Source organism: Leopardus geoffroyi, chromosome B4 (genome assembly GCF_018350155.1).
Source record: "Leopardus geoffroyi isolate Oge1 chromosome B4, O.geoffroyi_Oge1_pat1.0, whole genome shotgun sequence".
Taxonomy (NCBI): Eukaryota; Metazoa; Chordata; class Mammalia; order Carnivora; family Felidae; genus Leopardus; species Leopardus geoffroyi.
The window spans coordinates 19,706,884-19,730,208 of record NC_059341.1 but is presented as its reverse complement, the minus strand read 5'-3'; the positions used below and the strand labels follow the sequence as shown (position 1 = coordinate 19,730,208).

The 23,325-nt window shown below is 43.4% G+C and overlaps 2 long non-coding RNA genes across 2 annotated transcripts; one reads left to right on the top strand and one right to left on the bottom strand.

Moving 5' to 3' along the window:
• The first annotated feature begins 11,819 nt into the window (after positions 1-11,819).
• LOC123590628 lies at positions 11,820-12,891 on the top strand. The gene is made up of 2 exons (XR_006708876.1): positions 11,820-12,031; positions 12,298-12,891. It is a non-coding gene; the product is annotated as an uncharacterized LOC123590628 (long non-coding RNA).
• Positions 12,892-18,579: 5,688 nt separating this feature from the next.
• LOC123590752 lies at positions 18,580-21,997 on the bottom strand. Its single transcript, XR_006708959.1, has 2 exons — positions 20,770-21,997; positions 18,580-18,751 (listed from the first exon to the last, which is right to left on the bottom strand). It is a non-coding gene; the product is annotated as an uncharacterized LOC123590752 (long non-coding RNA).
• Positions 21,998-23,325: the final 1,328 nt, after the last annotated feature.

Here is a 23,325-nt window from a genome sequence, read left to right as displayed (position 1 = left end):
CACAGATAAGGAGAACAGGCCCCTTTCTGAGAAGAAGTGGCAATTGTATCCTTTGGTTGTGAATTAGGCAGGTAGTTGAGGTCAAGCCACTTGTGTCTTGGCGCCCTGCCCTTAGCCTGCGTCGCTGTTGGTGTGGCACACAAAATTCTGCAGGAGAGAACGGGCCAGCCGCTGCCAAATCTGCTTTTTTGTATCATCTTCCTGACCGTCAGCTCAGCCCCTAAAATCCAGGAAGACGGTCCCGGTGCGCTGGCCGCCCACACGTGGCCTCTGTTCTGAGCCGTGGGTGCCACGGCCTTGCAGGGGTTCAATATTGTGCACACCCTCCCGCAAACCTCTCTGGAGTCGTAGCCGTTACGAAGTCAGGCTTTGGCACCTGCTGCTTCACGGAATCAATTTTGACTAATCCCGTCAATAAGTGTAGCCAGTTGTCTTCGGTGCGGTTTCCTGGGAAACAGACCCGGAGACCCCGAGTCCCCGGGCAGACAGTTGCACCTGTAGAGCGGGAAAAGCACCTGTAGAGCGGCGGGGGGAGGCGGGGTGGGGCCCAGGCAGGTACCAACACACCATGGCGGTGTGAAAGAATGGATGGAACATTCTAAGGTGCAGTTAGTAGGGTGTTTTCAAAGGGTTTGTGGCAGGCCTTCTTTGCATTGATAAAATCTCTCCAGAGTTCAAGAAAGCTTACAGGTTTTGAAAATTTCATTGATTAATTCAGGCTGATCTCTGCTAGGTGTTTGGGAACAAGTCTGATGGACAGAAAGCATTCGTTTGATGGCGAGTGGAAAGAAAACGGTTGCCTCGGATTACCAAATAGCTGGATAGATTTTCAGGGCCTAATGGGGGAGGGCCCATTCACACAGAAGCCTCTGGTTGATGTGCTGCTGGAGGAAGAGCTCAATCACTCCACACCGGAAAAGTAGCAGGACCCGGGGCCTGGGCCGGCAGCGGGAGGGGAGTGGATGGGGGACCGGGTGACAACCGGCAGTGAGCAGGGCCCTACACGGAGGAATACAGAGGGGATCTTGGCGTAAGAATGGCCAAGGGGCACCTGGGGGGCTCAGGCGCTTAAGCGTCTGACTCTTGATTTTGGCTCAGGTCTTGATCTCATGGTTCGGGAGTTCGACCCCCACATCAGCCTCCGTGCTGATGATGCAGAGCCTGCTTGGGATTCTTTCTCCCTCTCTCTGCCCCTCTCCCACTCTCTCTCTCTCTCTCTCTCTCTTTCTCTCTCTCAAAATAAACACACAAGCAGCAACAACAAAAAAGAACGGCCAAGAGACTTTTAGAACAGATTCCTAGTATTCAAGTTGGGATTTTAAGCAAATTCTGTTGCTCTAAACTCGCACTTTATGTTTGCTACCAACCCTGTTGTGACTGGTGCTGCTGTAGGGAAGGATGGTGTCACCACGGCACCTGGCGGGTGGGAGAGCACTGAAGGGGGCAGTGCGAAAGAGGCAAAAGCAGGAGAGCCGGGAAAGGAATCGAGAAGAAGGGAGAATTTGAAGATAGCAGTGGACTGAGTGCGTCCCCTCTTGAATTCGTTCGCTGAAGCCTAATCCACAGTGTGGTGATATTTGGCGGTGGGGCCTTTGGGAAATGATAAGGTCCTGAGGGTTGAGTCCTGGGGAACGGGACTAGTGTCCTTGTGAAAAAGAGCCCAGAGAGCTTCTTGCCCCTCTAGCGAGCAAGGACACCGTGAAAAGATAGTTGCCCCTGAACCGGGAAGAGGGCCCTCAGCAGAGACAGAACCTGCTAGCACCCTGATCTCGGACCTCCCAGCCTCCAGCACCGTGAGACATAGATGTTTGTTGTTAACGCACTCAATCTATGGTATTTTTATTGTGGCAGCCTGAACGGACTTAGGGAAAAAGGCGAAGTTCTGTGACTCCCGTCTCCCCTTCCAATAAGTCCCAAAGATAAGGGAAAGACCTCTGAACTTTTCCCCTGTTGAAGAATGAGATCTAAGGACTTGGGGACATGCAGGCAGCTGACAGCTGTGCCACAGAGGGGAGAAGCCAGTGAAGGGGGTGACAACCGGGTATCAGACTCTGCAGAGGAACAAGGTTATGGTCCTTGCTGTCTGTGTCTTACATCGCCCCTTCTCCATTCGGGTTGCTACGTAAAAACGTGGGTCAATGTTGAGTTGCTGCTTTCAAAACTTAGGAGCTAATTCATCCTTATACCCCGTTCCCTAAGAAGAAAAGCTTTCAGACACACTGTAGAACAGTGGCTCTCGATGCTGGCTGCCCATCAGAATTACCTGTGGAGCTTTTAAATATACAAATGCTAGCTGCAGATGCACAGTTTCTGGTAGCAGGGCCTTGGGCATCTGTATGTTTAAACAACCTCACAGGGATTCTGATGCATAGCCAGGGCTGGGCGCCACGGCCGTAGAAAACCACTTGATAGAACTCACCAGAAGAGAAATAACCATTTTCTGCAAGTTGAAGATCAAAATTAAATATGTCATTATTTTTAGAGGAATCCGTGCCACTGTATCCTCATCATGCTTTTCGTTTGTTAAGTATGAGATCCATCATCGCTGCTAACTAGCAACGTGAGAAAATGAAAGCACATCCTAGCAAATTGCGCCTCGCGCAGATGCTGCTGTGCATTTTCCTTCGCAGCAAAGCTTGAGTTTAAGGAATAAAGGAAAAAAAAATGAGAACACGATCCTGAGCTTTTCATGCTCAATGATGTTACTCAAAGAAGGGTCAATTATGAGACTGGGTCAAAGTGACACCAGCGGGTGGCTTAGGAAAAAAAAAAAATCATTCTCAAATCGGTTGTTTAAAAGCAGCCTGATACAGGAGAGAAGCCAAGCAGTGTCCTTGAAGCCAATGGAGAAAGAGTTCCAGAAATAAAGAGCTATCACCAGCATCCATAGTGTTAGAGTCAATGAAACAAAAAACTCGTAGCAGGGTTCGATATAGGTATAACTTCAATCGGTTGCTTTTTTTTTTTTTTTAATTTTTTTTAACGTTTATTTATTTTTGAGACAGAGCATGGACAGGGGAGGGGCAGAGAGAGAGGGAGACACAGACTCTGAAACAGGCTCCAGGCTCTGAGCTGTCAGCACAGAGCCCGACGCGGGGCTCGAACTCACGGATCGCGAGATCATGACCTGAGCTGAAGTCAGATGCTTAACCGACCCAGCCACCCAGGCGCCCCCAATCGGTTGCTTTAATTTTGGCTATGTATGGATATGGCCCTTGTGACATCAACTTCGAAAAGATGTTTGCAGAATCCTTGTAATTGATATAAAACACCACCAATATTTCTATTTGATTACAGCATATTTTGGTAATGTTGGTCTACTTAGAGCTAATAGACTAATAACACGTGTGTTTTAAACTCCAGGGATAGTGAGAGGGGGGTAGGTTACATGTTACATGGTACAAAATGATCCCAAATACTCCTGGAATTATGGTTCTGCAATTAAATGGCCGGCATCCAGTATTTAGCTAGTCACTGCAAGCACCTGTCTCAAGTCTCGGTGGCCTGGCAGGTTCACAGAGGGAATATATTCAGAGGGAATGAAAGTCCTTTCTGGTGACGGAGAATTGATTTAATTACTAGAATATATTGTATGTTTGGATATGTTGTGATTCTTAAGCTGAACACCACCCTGACAACTTGGAGATTTATGTTTTTAGAAAACCTCCAAAGTAGAGTTAATTTTATGGCTGTCACTCAAGTTGAGCCAGGTATATTTCCTCACTTATTATCGTCTGCTTTTCTTCCTTGTGGTTTAATCCTGCTGAGTGCTGTCTCTCCAAAAATGCGAAGATCTTCCTTTCACAAAGATGGCAGTCCCTATCTGACACTCCAGGGTGACTGGAGTGGTCTGACAACAATCTTCATGCGAGGAAAGAGAGGGAGCCAGGCGTAGGAGATTCCTAATTTTGTCGGTTAATAACTTGTGATATTCTAGAAGGTTCTTAGAAATGCACGTCGGTTTAGATTACTCCCTTTCCCTCCTTGCCTGTGCTCCATCAGTCTAGCCAGGTCCCATTTATCCAGGGTAGCTGTTGACCACCTGTGGAATACATGCCATCCCCACCTTGGTGCTTTGGGCAGGTCAACCCCATTGTTTTTCTTGGACTAAGTCATTAGCTTTCTACCTGGTTTCCCTAAAGTGAGTCTTGTAGGCCTGACCATGCTGTTCTGTAACAGTGAGGATTCCTTGGTAGCCAATGATTGAAAACCCGAACCAAAGCAGCCGATGCAGAAAAGGAATTTATGGGCTCATATAACTGAATCGCGCAGACTAGACTTGCCACGGCCTCAAAGGATGGGCACACGATTCACTTTTTTTCCCCTCCATTTTTGGCTCCTCTCCCGGGGTTGTTGGCTCATCAAATGGCTCTGTGAGACTTAGAAAAAGGTGCCCTTGCCTTAGGTAAGCAAGGTTTAAGTTAGTATGCTTGATTTCTCTAATAAGAACAGTGATTACAAACTCATTTTTGGAAAGTCACACAAGTAAAATTATTGAACACGAACTGATAAAAATAGTAATCACTTGCAAATCAGTAACGAGAAAATTGAAATCTGGGTAATTTGATAATTTGTTGTAAAGTAGTTTACGTGTCTTGCTTTTGGTATCCATGTTACTGTTACCTTGCTTCAATAACTTGTTTTCGATTAAAAAAATTGCTAGATTGGGGTGTTTTATGTAACTTTGAAGAGTTTAAATATTTAAAAACATTTTTGTTTTAAGAAGCTACTTCGGGAGAAATATAATAGCTTATCATTTTATCTTTGAATCTGTAACATTTATTTATTTTTAAAATTCTTTATGTTTATTTTATTTTTGAGACACACACACACACACACACACACACACACACACAGAGTGCGAGTTGGGGAGGGGCAGAGAGAGAGGGAGACACAGAATCTGAAGCAGGCTCCAGGCTCTGAGCTGTCAGCACAGAGCCCACCGCGGGGCTTGAACCCACCAACTGCGAGATCATGACCTGAGCTGAAGTCAGCACTTCACCGACTGAGCCACCCAGGCACCCTACATCCGTAACATTTAAAAGTAACATGCATGAGGGGCGCGTGGGTGGCTCAGTCGGTGAAGTGTCTGACTTTGGTTCAGGTCATGATGTCACAGTTCGTGATTTTGAGCCCCACATGGGACTCTCTGTTGTCAGCGCACAGGGTCCGTCCGTTTCAGATCCTCTGTCCCCCTGTCTCTCTGCCCCTCCCCCCGCGCCTGCTCACTCTCTCTCCCTCAAAAGTCAACATTAAAAAAAAAAAAAGTAACATGCGTGTAAAAGCTGCTAGATTTTAACAGCAGTTAATGTTTGTACTAAAGACATCCCTGAGACTACAAATAAACTGTGCTACAGTGTAAGTCACAGCCCGTGCAGAGTTCTTACAGAATCATTTAAAGATTTAAGGGCATAATGCAGGGGAAATGTGTGATACAGTGCTTGAGTAAGCCCTCAATCAATATTAGCTGTAATTATTATCAATTCTTACTCAGACTTAGGCCGTGGAAGCCACATCTTTCCTACTTTTGTCATTCTGGCTCTTGGTGGTTGCTCTAGAATTTCTATAGAGAAGGGCTTTTGGAAAGCAATCTGGTTGGAAAGAGCTCTGTAGGACTTGGCTTGAAACAGTGTTTGCACAGCAAGCTCATCCCTTCTTCAAACTTGGATTGTAGGTTGGGGGGATGGGAGAAGCTGAGGGGGATTGCGGTGGGGACAGGGACTGCAGCTTTCCCTGCGCACTATTGGATGCCCCCTTGCTGGTCTGTGGCCCTCTCACGTCTTGGGCACTGGCTCCCTGAACTCGTGGCGGTCATCAGTAATCATTTCCTGTCCACTTCTGGCTACTGGCTGCGTTTGTTCAGATATCAGACTTCCTTGAATCCCTAGGTTTCTGCGGCTTCCAGGTCCCCGGATGCCGACCCATTGCCTACCCTATATTTCTGGCTCGTTCCTCTTTCCCAGTTCACCCTTCTGTTCTCATCTTGGTGACTGGCTTGCTGCCTCGTGAGATCATGGGCAGCTCCTCAGCGCATGTGGACATGCTCTTCATTCTATCTGGAATACCCTGTCCCCTCTTGACCGCCTAGCCAACCTCTCATACTTGAATTGCTCAGCTCTGAGTGGGTCTTGGAGATCTTCCACCCCTGGAGTAAGGTGTGCCTCTAGGGGGCTCCAATAACACGTCTTTGGGATTGAAGATGTCTGTAGATTGTTCATGTCTTATTGTTTATTTATTTATTTTGAAAGAGAGAGAGCAAGCGAGAACGTGCGTGCATGCACGTGCAGGGGAGGGGCAGAGGGAGAGGGAGAGAGAGAGAATCCCGAGCAGGATCCTCACTGTCAGCACAAGCCCGACGTGGGGTCAAACTCACCACCCCTGAGATCGTGACCTGAGACAAAATCAAGAGTCAAGTGCTTAACTGACTGGAGCCACTCTGGCGTCCCTTTACGTTTTATTGTTTTTAGACTGTGAGCACATGGAGGTCAGTTTTGTCCTGTAGCTTTTTATTCCTGTGCTCATCGCTATGACTGCTGTTTGAAAAACAAAAAACAAAAACAAAAAAAAACATTGGTTGAATGGCAGAATCAATGAAGCGCCTGGAAACTTCATTGCCTAGAAGAAGCCACCTATTCAGAAGTAGATTTGTTAAGAACACAGGAATGATGAGTTACCCATAAGACATCCTCTACTGCATAAGTCATTAAGAAAACAAAAACCTGGGGACCTCTTTGAGAAGAGCAATCAATAACCCTCTTCCCCATAATGTGCCTGCTAAGTCTGTAACAGAGATACTCTAAAGACTTGGCTGTACAGACCTCTTACTGTCTTTCTTTCGGGCCTCCCCCAACCCCCAGATCTCCTGTGCAATTCCCAGCTTTACGAGTTGGGGGAAGTTTTCTATCATCAAATGTTTAGTGGGAAAGCATGTCAGTCCGTCAAAGGGAGGGGCTGGGAAAATGATCTTGAAGTTGATGGGATTTATTTTTTGCTAAGAATGACTCAGTGTATAGAATGCCTTTAGCTAAAAACAATAATATTTTAATAATGTACCTATTGTCAAAGGCTTTGGGCATTGGGTCAAATGATTACATAATGGGATTCCAGAAGCCAGTAGCAGATGCTGGGTTCGTACTTTTCTTGTTGAACAGGCCTCTCTGACATATGCAGAACAACAACAACAAAAGTTCCAACCAATCAATAAACTCAGTTATTGTCCTGGCAATAGATAGGATATTCCACAGATAAGAGCTTTCATTGATGGGAGAAATCTTAGGTCTGACTTCCTAACCTGGTATGCAGTTGCAACACAGAAGTTTCAGCTCTTTCTGATATTGAACAGAGGGTAAGAATTCAAACTCCAAAGTCAGATGGCCTGGGTTGACTTCCAAGTTCTTGCACAGATTACTCCTTGTCCACATACCTCATTTTTCTCCTCTATGAAGTGGGTTTAATCACAGAACTACCAGTGTTCTTGGGAGGAGTATAGTCGCCAATATATGCAAAGCGCCTGACACATCACAGGCATCTGAGAAGTGTTCGCTGATGTTATGCTAGATTTAGGAATGCTTGGGGGTGGGGCCACAGGTGGGAAGTTGGCAAATGGAAGACAAACACTTGCGGATGCTCCTGAACTAAACACTGAGCGTGTTTAAAAGCTGCGTCTCCCTCTCTCTATTCAAAGTAGCTGTTAAGGTTTTCTCCATCAACAGAAACATTTTAAAGCCTTTGTCGATTATAGAGGGGGAAACGTTACAAACAAAAGAAATGATCAGTTAGCAGTGCCCAATTCTTTTCTGAAAACCTACCTGCTCTCAGTTTTCAGAGAGAGGGGAAAGCTGGATTCTGAGGAGGTAATTTGGAAGCATTCAGCTCTTATCACTTCCCTCCAACACTAGAATATAGCTGGTTAATAGAAAGGACGCAACTATTGCCTGGCTTTATTTACCTGCTGATTACATTTTTATTCTGTAAGTTTTAGAGCGGTTATTCTATGTTCTAGAGTGTGTTTCAATTTCAGTAACAGTTTGGATCCTTAGATCTTTTGTTCTTAATGAATCTGTTCTTAATGATCTTGTGAGTGTTTGGTATAAGCAGATTATGACACCCAAATTGCATTAAGAGATTAATTACACTGTACAATCCACTCCTAATAATCAACAAATGGATCATCTGTACCCGTTGAGGCTTGGATGATCCTGCCTTCCAAATTCTTATTGACTAGTCAGAGAGGTTACTGGATCCGGCGTTTTTTGCTGTCTTTTCTGCCAATTGATAGAAAAGTACTGAGTGCCTGTAATGGGCCAACCTTCGTGCTGGGCTAGCAACATGAATTACCCATACTATCCCATCACTCAAAGAGTTAACAATTTAGTAGAGGACATGCTTCTTTTTGCCCTAAAGCAAAAAAGGCCTTTTGATCCCAACTATCTCAATTCTGGGATGATGTCTAGAATCTTGACAAATTTCAAAAGAGTAACTTGATTCCAGCAGTGATGTGGCATCAGCCACAGGTGAGAAGCCATGTCAGGGCAAGAGCTCTGAGCAGAGGAACAGAATGAAAAAACTGCATGCTTTAGAAAACTCCTTTAAATATGCTAAGGCTTTGGGGTGCCTGGGTGGCTCAGACAGTTAAGCGTCTGACTTTGGCTCAGGTCATCATCTCATGGTTCGTGAGTTTGAGCCCCGCACCAGGCTCTGTGCTGACAGCATGAAGCCTGCTTGGGATTCTGTCTCTCCCTCTCTCTCTGCCTCTCTCTTGCTTGCTCTCTCTCTCAAAAATAAATAAATAAACTTAAAAAAAAAAAAAGAAAAGAGTGAAATATGCTAAGGCTTTAATGGAAAAAGTAGAAAACACACAAGAACAAATAGGTAATGTAAGCAGAGAGATGAAACCTCTAAGATCGAATCAAAAGAAAGTGCTAGAAATGAAAAAACACTGTAACAGAAGTGAAGAATGCCTTTGAGGGGCTGGTTAGTAGACTGGATGTGGCGGAGGAAAGAATCAATGAGCTTGAAGAAATGCCGATAGCATCTTCTAAAATTGAAATTTTGGGGCGCCTGGGTGACGCAGTTGGTTAAGCGTCCGACTTCAGCCAGGTCACGATCTCGCACTCCGTGAGTTCGAGCCCCGCGTTGGGCTCTGGGCTGATGGCTCAGAGCCTGGAGCCTGTTTCTGATTCTGTGTCTCCCTCTCTCTCTGCCCCTCCCCTGTTCATGCTCTGTCTCTCTCTGTCCCAAAAATAAATAAACGTTGAAAAAAAAAAATTAAAAAAAAAAATTGAAATTCAAGGAGGAAAAAAAAAAAAAGAATGAGAAAGATAGAACATCTAAGAACTCTGGGACAACTACAAAAGGTGTAATATAATGGAAATACCACCAGGAGAAGAGGAGGAAGAGAAAGAAACAGAAGCAATATATGAAACAATAAAAAGTGAGAACGCCTCCAATTAATGTCAGACACTGAATCACAGATCCAGGAAGCTCATAAAATATCAAGTAGGATAAATACCAAAAAAACAAAAAACAAAAAACAAAGAATCACATTTAGACATATCCTATTTGAATGCAGGATATCAAAGACAGAGAGAAATCTTGAAAAAAAATAAAACAAGAAGAAAAAAAAGTCCCTTACCTACAGAGGAGCAAAGAAAGGAATTGCATAGAAAGGAATCGCATAGGACTTCTCATCAGAAGCCATGCAAGAAAGAAGAGAGTGGAGTGAAATATTGAAATTGTTAAAAGAAAAAAAAAAATCACCAACCTAGGATTCTGTATCCAGTGAATGAAGGAGAAATCAAGACTTTCCTAGACAATCAGACGTGGAAGGAATTGTTGCCAGGGGATTTGCCTGGCAAAATTATTTAAAAGAGATAGTTAAAGAGAAGGAAAATGATGGATATCAGAAACTCAGATCTATGTAAAAAGAGCATTAGAGAAGGAATAAATGAAGGTAAAATAAAACATTTATTTTTCTAATTCTTAATTGATCTACACAGATCTAAACAGTAAGTTCAAAACAATAGTATCAGCAATGTATTCAGTGAGCATTGTTTATGGATAAGTAAAATGAATGATAGTAAAGTTATAAGGGACAGGAGGGAAACACTGGGAAAACTCTGTTTTAAGTTGTTTGCATTGTCTGTGAAGTGTTATAATATCATTTAAAAGAGGGCTTGGATTAGTTGTAAATGCATGTTGCAAACTCAGGGGCAACCACTAAAAAAAGAGTTAGAAAAAGAAGTGTAACTGATATTCTAAGAGAGGAGAAAAAAATGGAATCATATAAAATGCTCAGAACACAAGGCAGAAAAGAGTGGAAGGAAAAAAGAAAGAAACTAACAACAAAGGCAATGAATAGAAAACAGTTACAAATATAGTAGATACTAATCTAACTAAATCAAAAAGTCTTTCTGGATTTTGTAATCAAAACCACTCCCTGCCTAGTGTTCTGGAATTTGCTTTGTTTTTTTAAACGCTCTCCATCTTAAGCATCATTTTTTTTTTTTCTTCAACGTTTATTTTATTTTTGGGACAGAGAGAGATAGAGCATGAACGGGGGAGGGGCAGAGAGAGAGGGAGACACAGAATCGGAAACAGGCTCCAGGCTCTGAGCCATCAGCCCAGAGCCTGACGCGGGGCTCGAACTCCCGGACCACGAGATCGTGACCTGGCTGAAGTCGGACGCTTAACCGACTGCGCCACCCAGGCGCCCCAAGCATCATTTTCAAAGGGTAGAATAATAGTACCAATCTAATAGTATTGTTGTAGGGTTTATGAGATAATATAGGGGTAGCTGGGTAGTTTAGTTCACAAATCATCTGATTCTTGATTTTGGCTCAGGTCATGATCTCATGGTTCCTGGGATCAGCCCCTTGTCTGGCTCTGTGCTGACAACACAGAGCCTGCTTGGGATTCTTTCTCTCCCTCCCTCTCTGTCCCACCCCCACTTAGGCTCAGGCACACAGTGTCTCTCTCTCAAAAGAAATAAATAAACAAACATTCAAATGAGATAATATATATTAAACTTTTAGTATAGCATCTGGCATACAGTAAACAATAAAAGCTGTCTGCTATTATTTTCCAATAGAATTAGATGTTTATTACATTTACTAAAAGTTTATGAAAATGTTTATTAAGTGCCTACTCTGTGTTAGGTATAGTATAGGTGATATGGTGATACAATTTGGATTGTGTTTATTTTATTAAATAAAAATACTATACAACATGTGCACATAGAAAAATTAGAAAATACATCAAGTGTGTGTGTGTGTGTGTGTGTGTGTGTGTGACAGAGAGAGAGAAAGAGAGAGAGAGAGAGAGAGAGAGAGAGAGAGATGAGGAAGAAAAAAGTCCTACCATTCAGCAAAAACCATTGTCAACGCCTTGGTAAACATCTTTTTAGACATTTGAATGTATGTATATAAAACGCAATTTCTTTGATTTATGCATTAAAATTTTTTTTGAGTTTATTTATTTATTTTGAGACAGACAGAAACAGCACAAGTGGGGGAGGGGCAGAGAAAGAGGGAGACAGAGAATCCCAAGCAGGCTCTGCACCAACAGCATGGAGTCAACCAGCCGTGGGGCTCAAAGTCATGAAACTGGGAGATCATGACCCGAGCCAAAATCAAGAGGAGGACACTTAACTGACTGAGTCCCCCAGACACCCCTATAGAAGGCAATTTCTTACAGAGGCTATTGCATGCATATTTCATTATGCATGTTGTGTTTTACTTCCTCTTAAATGTTTATATTCAATATATCTGTACCAACTTTCTATGCATAGACACATTTTTAAGTTTTAAAGCGTGCATTCATTTTACCCGAGGTCTTAACAATTTAAGTCACTTTTTTGCTTTCCTTTTTCTTAAATACTAGGAATTTCGAGAGACGCAAATGGGGATTATCTTATCAGAAACGAAAGCCTCTGTAGACCCAGCTCTCTGATGTCTTAAGTGAGCTTTGTTGAGCATTCAGGCAGCGGCAGGAATATAACTGAATTCTCCATTTTCAGCTGAAACGTTGACAAGTAAGAGAAAGACAAAATGGAAGGTCTACAGAGGTCAGACACGAGCATTTTCCAAATAGCAAAATCTATTGCTTATACCGCTGGAATTTTATGAAGGCCACGTCTGTATGGGTGGGGTGGGGGGTGGGGCGAAGGGAAAGGGAGCGGGAAGAGAAGGTGAAGTTCTCTGCGCATAGCTGGGTGGTGAGCTTTGAGGAGCCCCACCCTCCTTCAGTCCTGGCCACCTGGAGTCCCACAGGATGGCGGGGAACTCTCACTCCCAGCAGGTCTCAGCCGTCTGGGAACCGACCTCTCTACACCCTCAGGCTCTTGTCGGCAGCTGGAACCAGGGCTGTGGGGTGTTACCAGGCACATTCTTTAAAATGTGAGCGAAACAAAACAACCAACCACACCCTGAAATCTGTCCTGCAAACTGCCCATGACTTCTCCACGGTTCCACCTTTCTCTCTAATGGAGCAAATGAAAGACCACTGGAGTGACAAGGAGAGTTGCCACTTTCAATGGCTGTCGCCGAGCCGGATGGAGCCCCCTTGCGGTGGACAAGGTGGAGGTGGGGAGAATATTAGACAGCCGTCTCAAAAACAGAGCACCCTTATGCTTTATAGAAGAGTTTTGTTACGATGATGTGTTTTGTAGACAATTGGAAAATATGGATCGAAAAGAAAATGCAAGCCCACGGTAATCCCACTTCTGTTGACATTTTAGTGTGTGCCCCCGTCCAACGTTTTCTGTGCACATTCACTTCCCTAAAAGGAACCAAAATGAAATCATAGTGAACCTTTGTTTTCACAACCTGCTCTTTCCCCCGTAACAGAATATCGGAGACATCTTTTCATGTCATTAAATCCTCTTTAACATTATGTTTTTACCTTTTCACTGTAATTTTTAAGAGGTACTCCGTTGTACTCCAACATTACATCTCTGGCTTTATTTGAGCTCTAACGCGTGTTTTTATTGGATGAAGCTCCTGGAGCAAAAGCTGGGGCTCCGATTTCTTTTTTCTTTTCTTTTCTTTTCTTTTCTTTTTTTTTTTATATAACGAAGGCTCTTTCTTCCATTCGTCTCCGTGTAGTCGGTTCCATTCCTTTCATTTACCTTCTGTTACAAATGCTGCAGGACACTTACTGACTCTGGGAGCTACCGCTAATGGGCACCAAGAGCGTGTGTCAAGGGGCGAGGTGTAGACGCCACCGGTCCCTGTTTGATGAGTCATGTAAATGGAGGGAAAGCCACCTCCCCGCTCTTCCAGTGAGATGCCAGCCCCTTCGTGGAGCGAGGAGCCAGTGCATCAGCGCCGTGTAGTCTGGCTGCAAGGCAGACTTTGCTGCAGCACCTGCAACAGGGAAACACCTTCCGATGGGGCGCTTGAACCTCAGTCCCCTGAAAAGCGATAATCACGGCCAAGGACACACGAAAACAAAACAAAAAGCAACAAACAAAAACTGTTGGTCGCTTCAACTGCTGGCTCGGTTTTCCTTGGGGCGAGTCTTGCCTTCACCCCTGAAAAAACCTGCCCAGCAATTATTTTCTCCTGGTGCGAGGCCTTCACACGGAGCTCATGACCAGCAGCTTAAGTAGATTAAGCGACTGTATTCATTTCTTGATGGAAAGCAACCCATATTCTATGTGTCCTTGACCTTGCTCTGTTGATTTTTCCAGCTCTTGATTTTTATGAACTGCACTTCTGGGCCCGGCTGACGCCAGCGCGCGCACAGACCTGCCTCCCCGGGTTTCCCCGGGCCCCTGCCCTTGGCTCTGTTGCGCATGCTCAGAGGTCCCTGCCCCCCGGGGCTCCCTCTGTGTGCCTTTTCTGTTGCTGTTCAAACACCCTTTTGACCAGTGATCCCTGCACTCCCCGCTTCCATCTCTCCACACTCACACCTTTCTTTCTTCACCTTCTTTCTTCCTTCCCCATCTTCTTTTGTCTTCTTCCCTTCCTCCATGGTGACTCATTCACCTGCACCTGCGACGCCGCCTTTTTCGGGCTGCCCGCACCCCGTTCTGGAGATGAGCAGATCTGCTGTTTAGGATAATAATATAATAATAATCTTATATTTATCATGTTATTATTATTATATTATGTATTACGTTTATCCAAAATATAATCATTATAATTACAAATATTTACAGCTGTAATATTGTTTTTATAGAATTTAATAATTAAATTAATTTTTAACATTTGATTCTAAACGCGTCTAATTATATATTATAACTATATCTTATATTTCTATTTTACAATAATGATATCATAAATATAATTATGCATACTTATAAATAGAATAATATTTTGGATAAATTAGGCTAAGTAAAATATATTACTAAAATATCTTCCACTGGTTCCTTATTATAAAATGTAGCTCCGAGAAAATGTGAAATTATGCATGTGGCTCACGTTTGCGATTCTCACTAAATTTCTGCTGGACAGCACACATACAGACCTTTGCATGGTTGCTTGGAACTTGCCGTTTTCCAATTGCTAAGAGCTGAGAGCTTTCTTTGAGGCCATTGCGGCTTCTTTATTCTTACTTACTTTTGCTTTTTAGAAATGGGAACAGCATATCTTAAAGACAAGAATAAAGTATACTTCTGTTTTAATTTATTTTAAATTTAATTTAAAAGGGGGGAAAAAAACCCCACAGCCACATCTTCTCTGTGGTCAGATTTTGGTCTATAACGACATCTGGATTTAAAAAGTGAGCGTAGCCCTTCCCTCCTTTTTGTTTTTGAGCTTCCCTTAATATTCTCCGTCGGTCAGGCCATCAAGTGCCTGCCTGGCCACAGCCTCTGTGGAAGGGTGATTCCTTGTCCCTGTGATTCTGTGTCTCCTCCCCACTTCCCCCAGAGCCGCATAGACCTGACTTCAGGACAATGAAGAGGTGACCCAGAGATGTGAACAGATGAGTTGGGCTGATTAGCATGTTTTTCTGAACTGGAAATAGGGAAAAAGAATAAGGCTGTTATTTATGGGAGGTGAAGATGGAAAGGGGCTGAGAGAAGCGCTCGGGGCCGCGTGTGGTCACGGCCAGCCAAATTTATAAGGAGGAAATTACGAGTAAGCAGGATCTGTGAACAGGGAACCCTGTCTATGGAGAAGCACGTAAGATAGGCAAATGGGGGTGAGAAGAAGCAAGTTGGTAGTGACAGAGAGAAGCGGACAAGTGGAGATCAGCTGAATTTTCCTAACAACAGATGTCGGCACACTCAGGCTGCTGTAACGGGAAACCCAGGGACCCGGAAGCTTACACACAACAGACGTTTATTTCTCACAATTCTGGAGGATGCGAAGTCGAAAATGAAGGGGCTGGCAGAGTCGGTGTCTAGGGAGGGCCCTCTACAGGGGAGCGCCCTGAGGTGTCTCTTACAAGGGCACTGAGCCCATTCATGAGGGCTCCCAAAGGCCTGGCCTTCTAATGCCATCACCTTGGGGCAGTAGGATTTCAAATATTCAATGAATATATGAATTTGGGGGGAGGCGTCAACGATCAGACCACAGGTCAGTAAAGTAAAGGTTCTTAAACTGATTCTATTATGGATCTGCTTTTTTTTTTTTTCTTGTGGCTTCACAAAGATTCCGTCTTTTTTTGGAGCTGAGTTGTTCAACTTTTCCTGGGTTTTTGTATGAAAGGATCATTCCTATGAGTCTGTTTTTTTTTTTTTTTTTTTTTTTTAACATTTTTATTCATTTTTGAGAGATAGAACACTAGTGGGGTTAGGGCAGAGAGAGAGAAACGGAGACACAGAATCTGAAGCAGGCTGCAGGCTCTGAGCTGTCAGCACAGAACCCAACGTGGGACCGGAACTCGTGAACTGTGAGATCATGACCTGAGCCAAAGTCGGATGCCTAGCCGTCCAGGCGCACTATGAGTCTGTTTTCACTGAATTACTGGCGTGGCTCTCTGTGTCTTGTAACCAGAGTCTAAAGAAAACATTATCTTCATTTTGGATAAGTTTTAGAGTTAATATCTTTTTCCCCCCTAAAATAGCTTTGGTTGTCACGTATATTCCAGCCCCTCTCTTGCCCACCCTTCTGTTAGGTCCACGCAGATTTTTAATCAACCCAATCCAACCCTAGTTGTTTTTTTTTTTTTTTAAACACCTAAAACAACCCTATTTTGACGGCTTCTAACCCATATAATTTCACATTACTTTCTAAAATGATTAAATTTTTATTTGCTTTTGTGTGTATTAAGAAGAAAGATGATCCTTTAATTTGTCACCGAACATAATTGCAATTCTTGCCAGGCAGGTTGGAAATCTACTTTCTTCGAAGTTCAGAATTGATGCGAATTAATGAGTCAGAGCTTTGGTGTGAAAAGCGTAAGAACTTACTACCAGGGATAGAAAAAAATGTATCTTTATTTCTGTTACTACTGTCATCGGGCAAGTACATTTTCCTCGTGCTAGTTCTTGGTTGACTGGAAGCCAAGTTGACGTAGTAGATTAGTTAGCTCGGCTGCCATGATGCCGTGCCATGGACTGGGTGAGTTCAACGGTGGAAATTTGTTTCTCACAGTTCTGGAGGCGGGGAGTCTGACATCAGGGTGCCTGCATGGTTGGGTTCCGGTGAGGGCTGTCTTCCTGGGTTGTACATGGCTGCCCTCTTGCTGTGTGCTCATGTATGGGAGGGGGGCTGGAGAGAGAGAGAGAGAGAGAGAGAGAGAGAAAGTAGTTGGAGGAGGCCATTGAGAGGACGTGACTGCTTATGGACCCATGAGCTGGACCCCGGCGACAAGAGAGCTCCTTATGTCCTGCCCTGTTCTCTGTTTGTATGTTTCCCACACCTTTCTTGTACTAGGGCAGGTCAACTGCAAGATGTGGTCTTGACACAGGAGGGTGTCATTCTGGACTGTGTATGTGGCTGAACTCCGCTGAGGCCTCTCTATACACCTGGTGGGAGGGTGTAAAGACTTACTCATCTTGCAGCTGCAAGATAAGTCTCGTGTGTTATGTCCATTGTTATGGCCAATCTGGAGGGTCTGCCTTTCTCTTTGATCTCTCCTGACCTTCCACGTACGAGGACCAGTTCCAGACTTCATCCTGGAAACGCCCAAGGCTGTGCATCAACACAAGCTCCGTGGTGTCTCTTCTTCTCGGGGCACTAATTCCATCAGGAGGGTGACCTCATCTAAACCCAATTTTCCTCCAAAGACCATTTCCGAATACCATCCCTCGGGGGTTAGAGCCTCAACATGTGAATTTTGCACCTATGTAACTCAGTTCATAGCAGGTGTTAAAGGCAAATTACACTTTTAATGAACTGTAGACGTTTTTCCTCATGTATGTTAAGCAAAGTATTATTATCATTATTTTTAGTTTTTTAAAAAGTGTATTTATTTTGGGAGGGAGGGAGAGTGTGTGTGTGTGGGGGGGGGCAGAGAGACAGAAAGAGAGAATCCCAAGCAGGCTCCACACTGTCAGTGCCGAACCCCATGCGGGGCTTGAACCCACGAACCGTGAGATCATGACCTGAGCTGAAGCTGAGGGTTAGATGCTTAGCCGTCTGGGCCACCCAGGCACCCCTTATTATTATTTTTAAAATCTGTCAGGCAGGGCCTTTGCTAAGGCTGTCGGGCACCAGTGCAGGAACCAATCTAACGGGAGCCAGCAGGCGTGGGCTGCTATCTTCCACTTTCCTCAACCCTCCCTCTTCCGGGGGCCGTGCCACTGTGCTCTTTGGCTGCCAGTCTGGGATCGCCAAGGCATCAGGCATCCCGTGAGCCCTGCCGCGGTGCCACACCGCCACTGCTGTCCTTGCCGCCACAGCCAGCTTCCGCCTCAGCTTGCCACTGATGCCCTGAAGTATTTTTTGATACTTTGCTAGTCTTATATAATGCAGGTTTTATTTTTGTAGCTTGATATTTATCAAGTTTGGCAGATGATTCATTCAGAAAGCAGTCTCGAGGCACATGGAAAGGGTAATAATAACTATCGTCTTCCTTGTCACCTCCTCACTGATTCGTATTCAAATACATCAAGGAGGTCAGTTTTATGTACTTATTTTTCCAGTTGTTCAACGGTTAAGCAAATATTTTACTAAGTTCTTACTGGATGCTAGACAGTGTGTATAATGTCTTATATGAGTTAATTTTTATTTGTTAAAGTAATGTAGTGTGGGGTCCCAGGATTTCCTATCTGCAGTGTCTCCGAGTCTTGTTTGGGAAAGCGAAGTCCTACTTCCTTCCATGTCTTGTCTGATGATAAGGCCTCGTAGAGGGTTGTTACAGAACAATCCAAGGAAGACCTGGTAAGTTGCTAAGCTAAGGCAGCACCGGTGTCATACCGGTGGGTATGGAGACAGATTCACGAGTTCTTTTGGAGATAAAATCAACAGGGTTGAGTAACTGGACAGGGATAGTTCAGAAAAGAGGAAAGAATTTGGGTTGATTTCTGGGGTTCCGGCTGTGGAGATGTGGACGTTACTCATCACGTGGTTCTATAGAGGAGGAGAGGAAGATTCAGGGAGATTTGGAGAGAAATATGGTGACTCTGAACCACTTATACTTTTTGCATTTACATGTGAAAAATTAGCTGGAGAAGGGAGGCAATCATCTGAGGGTCGCAGGTCAAATAAGTCCTTTTATTAGGCGTGACCGTGAAGACATATTGGACTTTCGACCACTTTGCTTTGGGATGTCTCGCTTGGCGGCCACAATGATGAAGAATCATAGCCATCTTGATTTCCAAGTGCTTCTTTTCAAGCTCCTGGAGCTCACTGAGATCCTAAAGACCAAACAGAATTCGCACATAGACGGTGTATTCGTTTCCTATTGCTGCTGGGACAACACTTATCATTGCGTTTTTAACAACACAAATTTAATACCTTACAGTTCTGTAGCTCAAAAGTCCTAAAATCAAGATGTTGCCAAGACTGTGTTCCCTTTGGAGGTTCTAGGAGAGAATCTGTTTCCTTGCATTCTCCAGCTTCTAGAGACTGCCTGCATTCTTTGCCTTGTGGCCCCTCATTCATCATCCAGGCCAGCAGGGTAGCGTCTTCAGATCTGCCTGGCCTCTGCTTCCATTGTCCCATCTTCTTTTCTGACTCTACCCTCTTGCCTCCCTCTTACGAAGGACCCTCATGATTACATTGGCCCACTGGGATAATCTAGGATAATCTCTATCTCAAGATCCTTAACTTAATCACATCTGCAAAGCCTCTTTTGCCATGTAAGGGGACATATTCGTAGGTTCTGCGTATGAGCATAAGGACACCTTTGAGGGCCATGGTTTGCCTACCGCAGGAGCCTACCTTCCCCATCATCCTAGGGTGCTCAGTCCCACAAAGACCAAAACAAAAATGATCCTGCTTCTCCTGCCTTTCTTTCCCCTTTGCAATTTCTAAAAGGTTTTGGGTCAAACTTAATTATGAGTTGATGTATCTACAGAAGTTTTTGGTAAACTGGGGGCTTTGGGGGGCCTGTTTGATAAGATGTGTCATCCATTAAGAAATGTTTCATTATTGTTTGAAGTTTGTTGTGGTGCCATGTTGGGAGGGGGCATCCAAGTGATGTAAATACACTTTCAGCATGTGTATAAGAGCAGAGTAATCTCTAAAACGGGGGGGGGGGGGCGAGGGGGGAGGGGAAGGGTAATCAACCTAAACTCTCCATGTTAGCGGGTCTTGTATTCTTGGGAGGGGGTTGCCGGCTAGTTCCTACTCCTGGTAGAAAGTGTAGCGACCCCTTCCTCTGGTAGCATTTCCTGACTTCCTAGCTGAATTAGAAGTTCCTCCTCTGTTCTTCCATGATGTCTGGGCAGAGCTTTAGTTTAGAGCATTTATCACGTTGCATTATAATTCATTGCTTGCTTATCTATCCCACTAGATGTTATTATAAGTAGAGATTATGCCTTATTCCCCATTGCGTCCTCTTTGCCTAATACTTGGCTACCAATAACTGTATACTGAATGGATGAATGAAAGGAATCGTTTCTAGAATAGCTTCTGAATCTTGAATTTCCCTTAATGTTTTTATTTTATATTTCTCATTGACTTGCAGGAATACTATAATGGTAAATGAGATAATTTCTCTAAAATGTGGTAAGATCTTTGGAGAAATGCTTCATTGGGCTAAGGTTCATACACAGCTCGCAAATGAAACCGTGAGCTAAAGTTTTTTTTTTTTTTTTTTTTTTTTTTTTTTTTTACCTACGAACGTTGTTGGCTGGAAAGACTTGCCTCCATGGGGAATTTGAGCCAACTGGCAAAAATGTATACAATTTTGCGTAATGTCTGACAAACGGAAGGCACATAATAAAGCTTTGTGTGATGAGAGGATGAATAGTTAATTAATAATAAGAGCTATGCTTTATTGGCCATTACGCTTTTAACAGCGTGCCTTTTAGAAAAGTAAACAAACCAAAAGAAAGCAAAACAAAACACATGCTGAGTCTTGTATGTAAACCCATTATTTCCTCGTTGCTGAAGTAGAAAGCATTTCTCTTCAGTTCTCATCATTGGTGTATTAGTCAGCACTTAACTGCAGTAACAGTGAACTCCCCAAATTTCAATGGCTGACAGCAACAATTATTTTTTATTCCCATTGTGTGAGGGTTGTGGGCTTGCTACAGCTCTGCTGGGCGTGGCTGGGTTTACAGAACTCATTTGGGCTCTACTAGCTAGACGGGTTTTTGGATTCTTGGACAAAGTCAGTGAAGCAGCCACTCCCTGGGATATACTCGTCTCCTGGCTGGGCACCAGAGCTCAAGGGATGGCGGAACAGAGAGGTACACTATGCAAGTACCTTAAAGCTTCTGCTCCCTTGGCCAAAGGAAGTCGCATGGTCAAGTGCAGAGTCACCGCTGTAGAGAAATACACTATGCCTACAGGAAATGTTGCCACGATGGAAGGGAACAAAAAGTTGTGAACTAGTAATACACTCTATCACATTCTGTGCCCGAGGTAATGTTTGTTAAAGCCACTCTTTGCCCTTTTGTGATTGCAACGGCTGGGTTAAAGCTTTTAATGTGAGGTTCAGTTTATTTACTTTAAATAACAAATGTGATTATACACTCTCCTGTAGGTTCTATATATATAGGCCCCAGAGGTAAAAGTAAATCGATTTGGGAAATTTAGCTAAAGAAAAAAATTTAATTTTATAAGCATATAAATGTTTTCATGAGGGTCATGATGGTTAGTCATTCTTTCTATCTATGGATGTCCAAGCCAGCAGAAAAGGATTTAATTAAAGTAGAGATGGGGGGGCATAGTTACCACAAGGAATGATTTCTTGACCAGTCAAGTGAGAAAGTCATGAAAGGGGCAAAGGTCTCCCTAGTGGATAATTAAATTATTCATCTGCTTGAAGGAGGAAGGCTGGGCCAGATGACAGGTTTCTGCCAAATCTCTTGTTTATAGTGCTTTGAATTTTGAAATAAAGAAGTCCTTTTAAGACAGATGGTATTAAAATTCTTCTTACATCAGTAAAATGACACTAAGCAACTTAAAAGCTGGCTTAATGCAGAAAATGAAAATGGTAAGAGAAACAAATGGGAAAAGTACAACTCTAAGCATTCATTGTTTACTCTTGAGAGAACAAAACATCATAGTTAATTCCAATTTTAATGCATTCATTTGTTTTATTCATATTTTCTTTCAGAAAACATTGAATTAGTACCTACTATGTGTCAGGCATTGTGATAGGTGCTGGTTGGCTAAGAAATTGTGTAATTCATAGTTAAAAGGTCTGATAAATCAGCTCCAAATGTGACAATCACCGTCAATCTTCCTCAGAATTTTTTGCATACCATTTAAAAGAGAGAATAGGATTTTAATTTTTTATAAATATATTTTATATAAGTATATATTATTTATATTTTATTTTTATGATTTTATGTAATGATTTGATATATGTATATCTTGTGAAAAGGTTCCCTCTACTGAATTAACACATACATCATCATCTCTCATATTTACATTGTTCATTTTTTTATATTTATTTATTTTTGAGAGGGACAGAGAGAGAGAGAGAGAGAGAGGGAGGGCGCAAATGGGGGAGCGGCAGAGAGAGAGGGAGACAGAATCCAAAGCAGGCTCCAGGCTCTGGGCTGTCAGCACAGAGCCCTAAGCAGGGATCGAACTCATGAACCACAAGATCATGACCTGAGCTGAAGTCAGATGCTTAACCAACTGAGCCATGCTGGCGCCACTCATATTTACATTGCTTTTAATGAGAACAGTTCCAGTTTTACTCTCTTAGCAAATTTCAATTATACAATACAGTGTTGTCAACTGTAGGCACCATGTTATAGATCTTAGATCCTCAGAGTTTATTCATCTTATAGCTGAAAGTTTGTACTCTTTTACCAACCTATTGTCTCCACCACCTAGCCCCTGGCAACCACATTTTTTACTGTTTCTATGAGTTATAGTTTTTTTCCTTCCTTCCTTTCCTTCCTTCCTTCCTTCCTTCCTTCCTTCCTTCCTTCCCCTCCCCTCCCCTCCCCTTTCCTCTCCATTCCACATATAAGTGATACCAGGCAGTATTTATCTTTCTCTAGCTTATTTCACTTAGCATAAAATCCTCCAGTTTATCCATGGTCTCAGGCATTTCTAATGAGCTCTGAGGTGTTTTAAAATGACAACTGATCCTCTCTGACAGCAAATTATTGTCTTCTTTGCCTTTGAGGGGGATTTGTGCGCAGGGCAAGGAGTGGTTCAAAGGCTCTTGCATCGGTGAATCTCTTTTCAGAAATTATCTCTTCTGAAAAGTCAAACAGCACAGCATCATTACGAATGATATTTCAACAACGCAGGCTGCCTAAGAGGCTCACAGATCAATACTTTTTTTTTTTTTTTTCCATGAAGAGGCTGCAGCTATGATTATTGAAAAAAGGGCAGAAATATTTGTCACAGTAATGCTATGTGGCATTACTGAGCCTTAATCTGTGTGCTAGCAACGGAATGTGTTTGCTTATTTGTTCTACCCAACCTATGATAATCTTAGCTGACACTTATGTAGAGTTTACCACGAGGCAGGCAGATGGAAGCGGTTCAGAACTGCTGACTCACTTAATCCTCACAGTGGGAGAGTAGGAGCTGTTTTTGCAGCGCTAGGTTATCCCCATTTCGTAGGTTAGAAAACTGAGGCGTAGAGACGCTAAGCAGTAGCACAAAGTCATACGACTAGTAAATGGCGGGGTTGGGCTTTGAACTCAGGCAGTGACGCTCCGTGTTGCTGCCTTTTCCAAAGCGAGTCCAATAACCTGAGATCTGCTGAAAACTAGCCACGGATTCCTCTCCCGTTTGCTTTCATCCGACCCTCACCTCAGCCTTCAGCTCGATCTTCTGGACCTTCTGG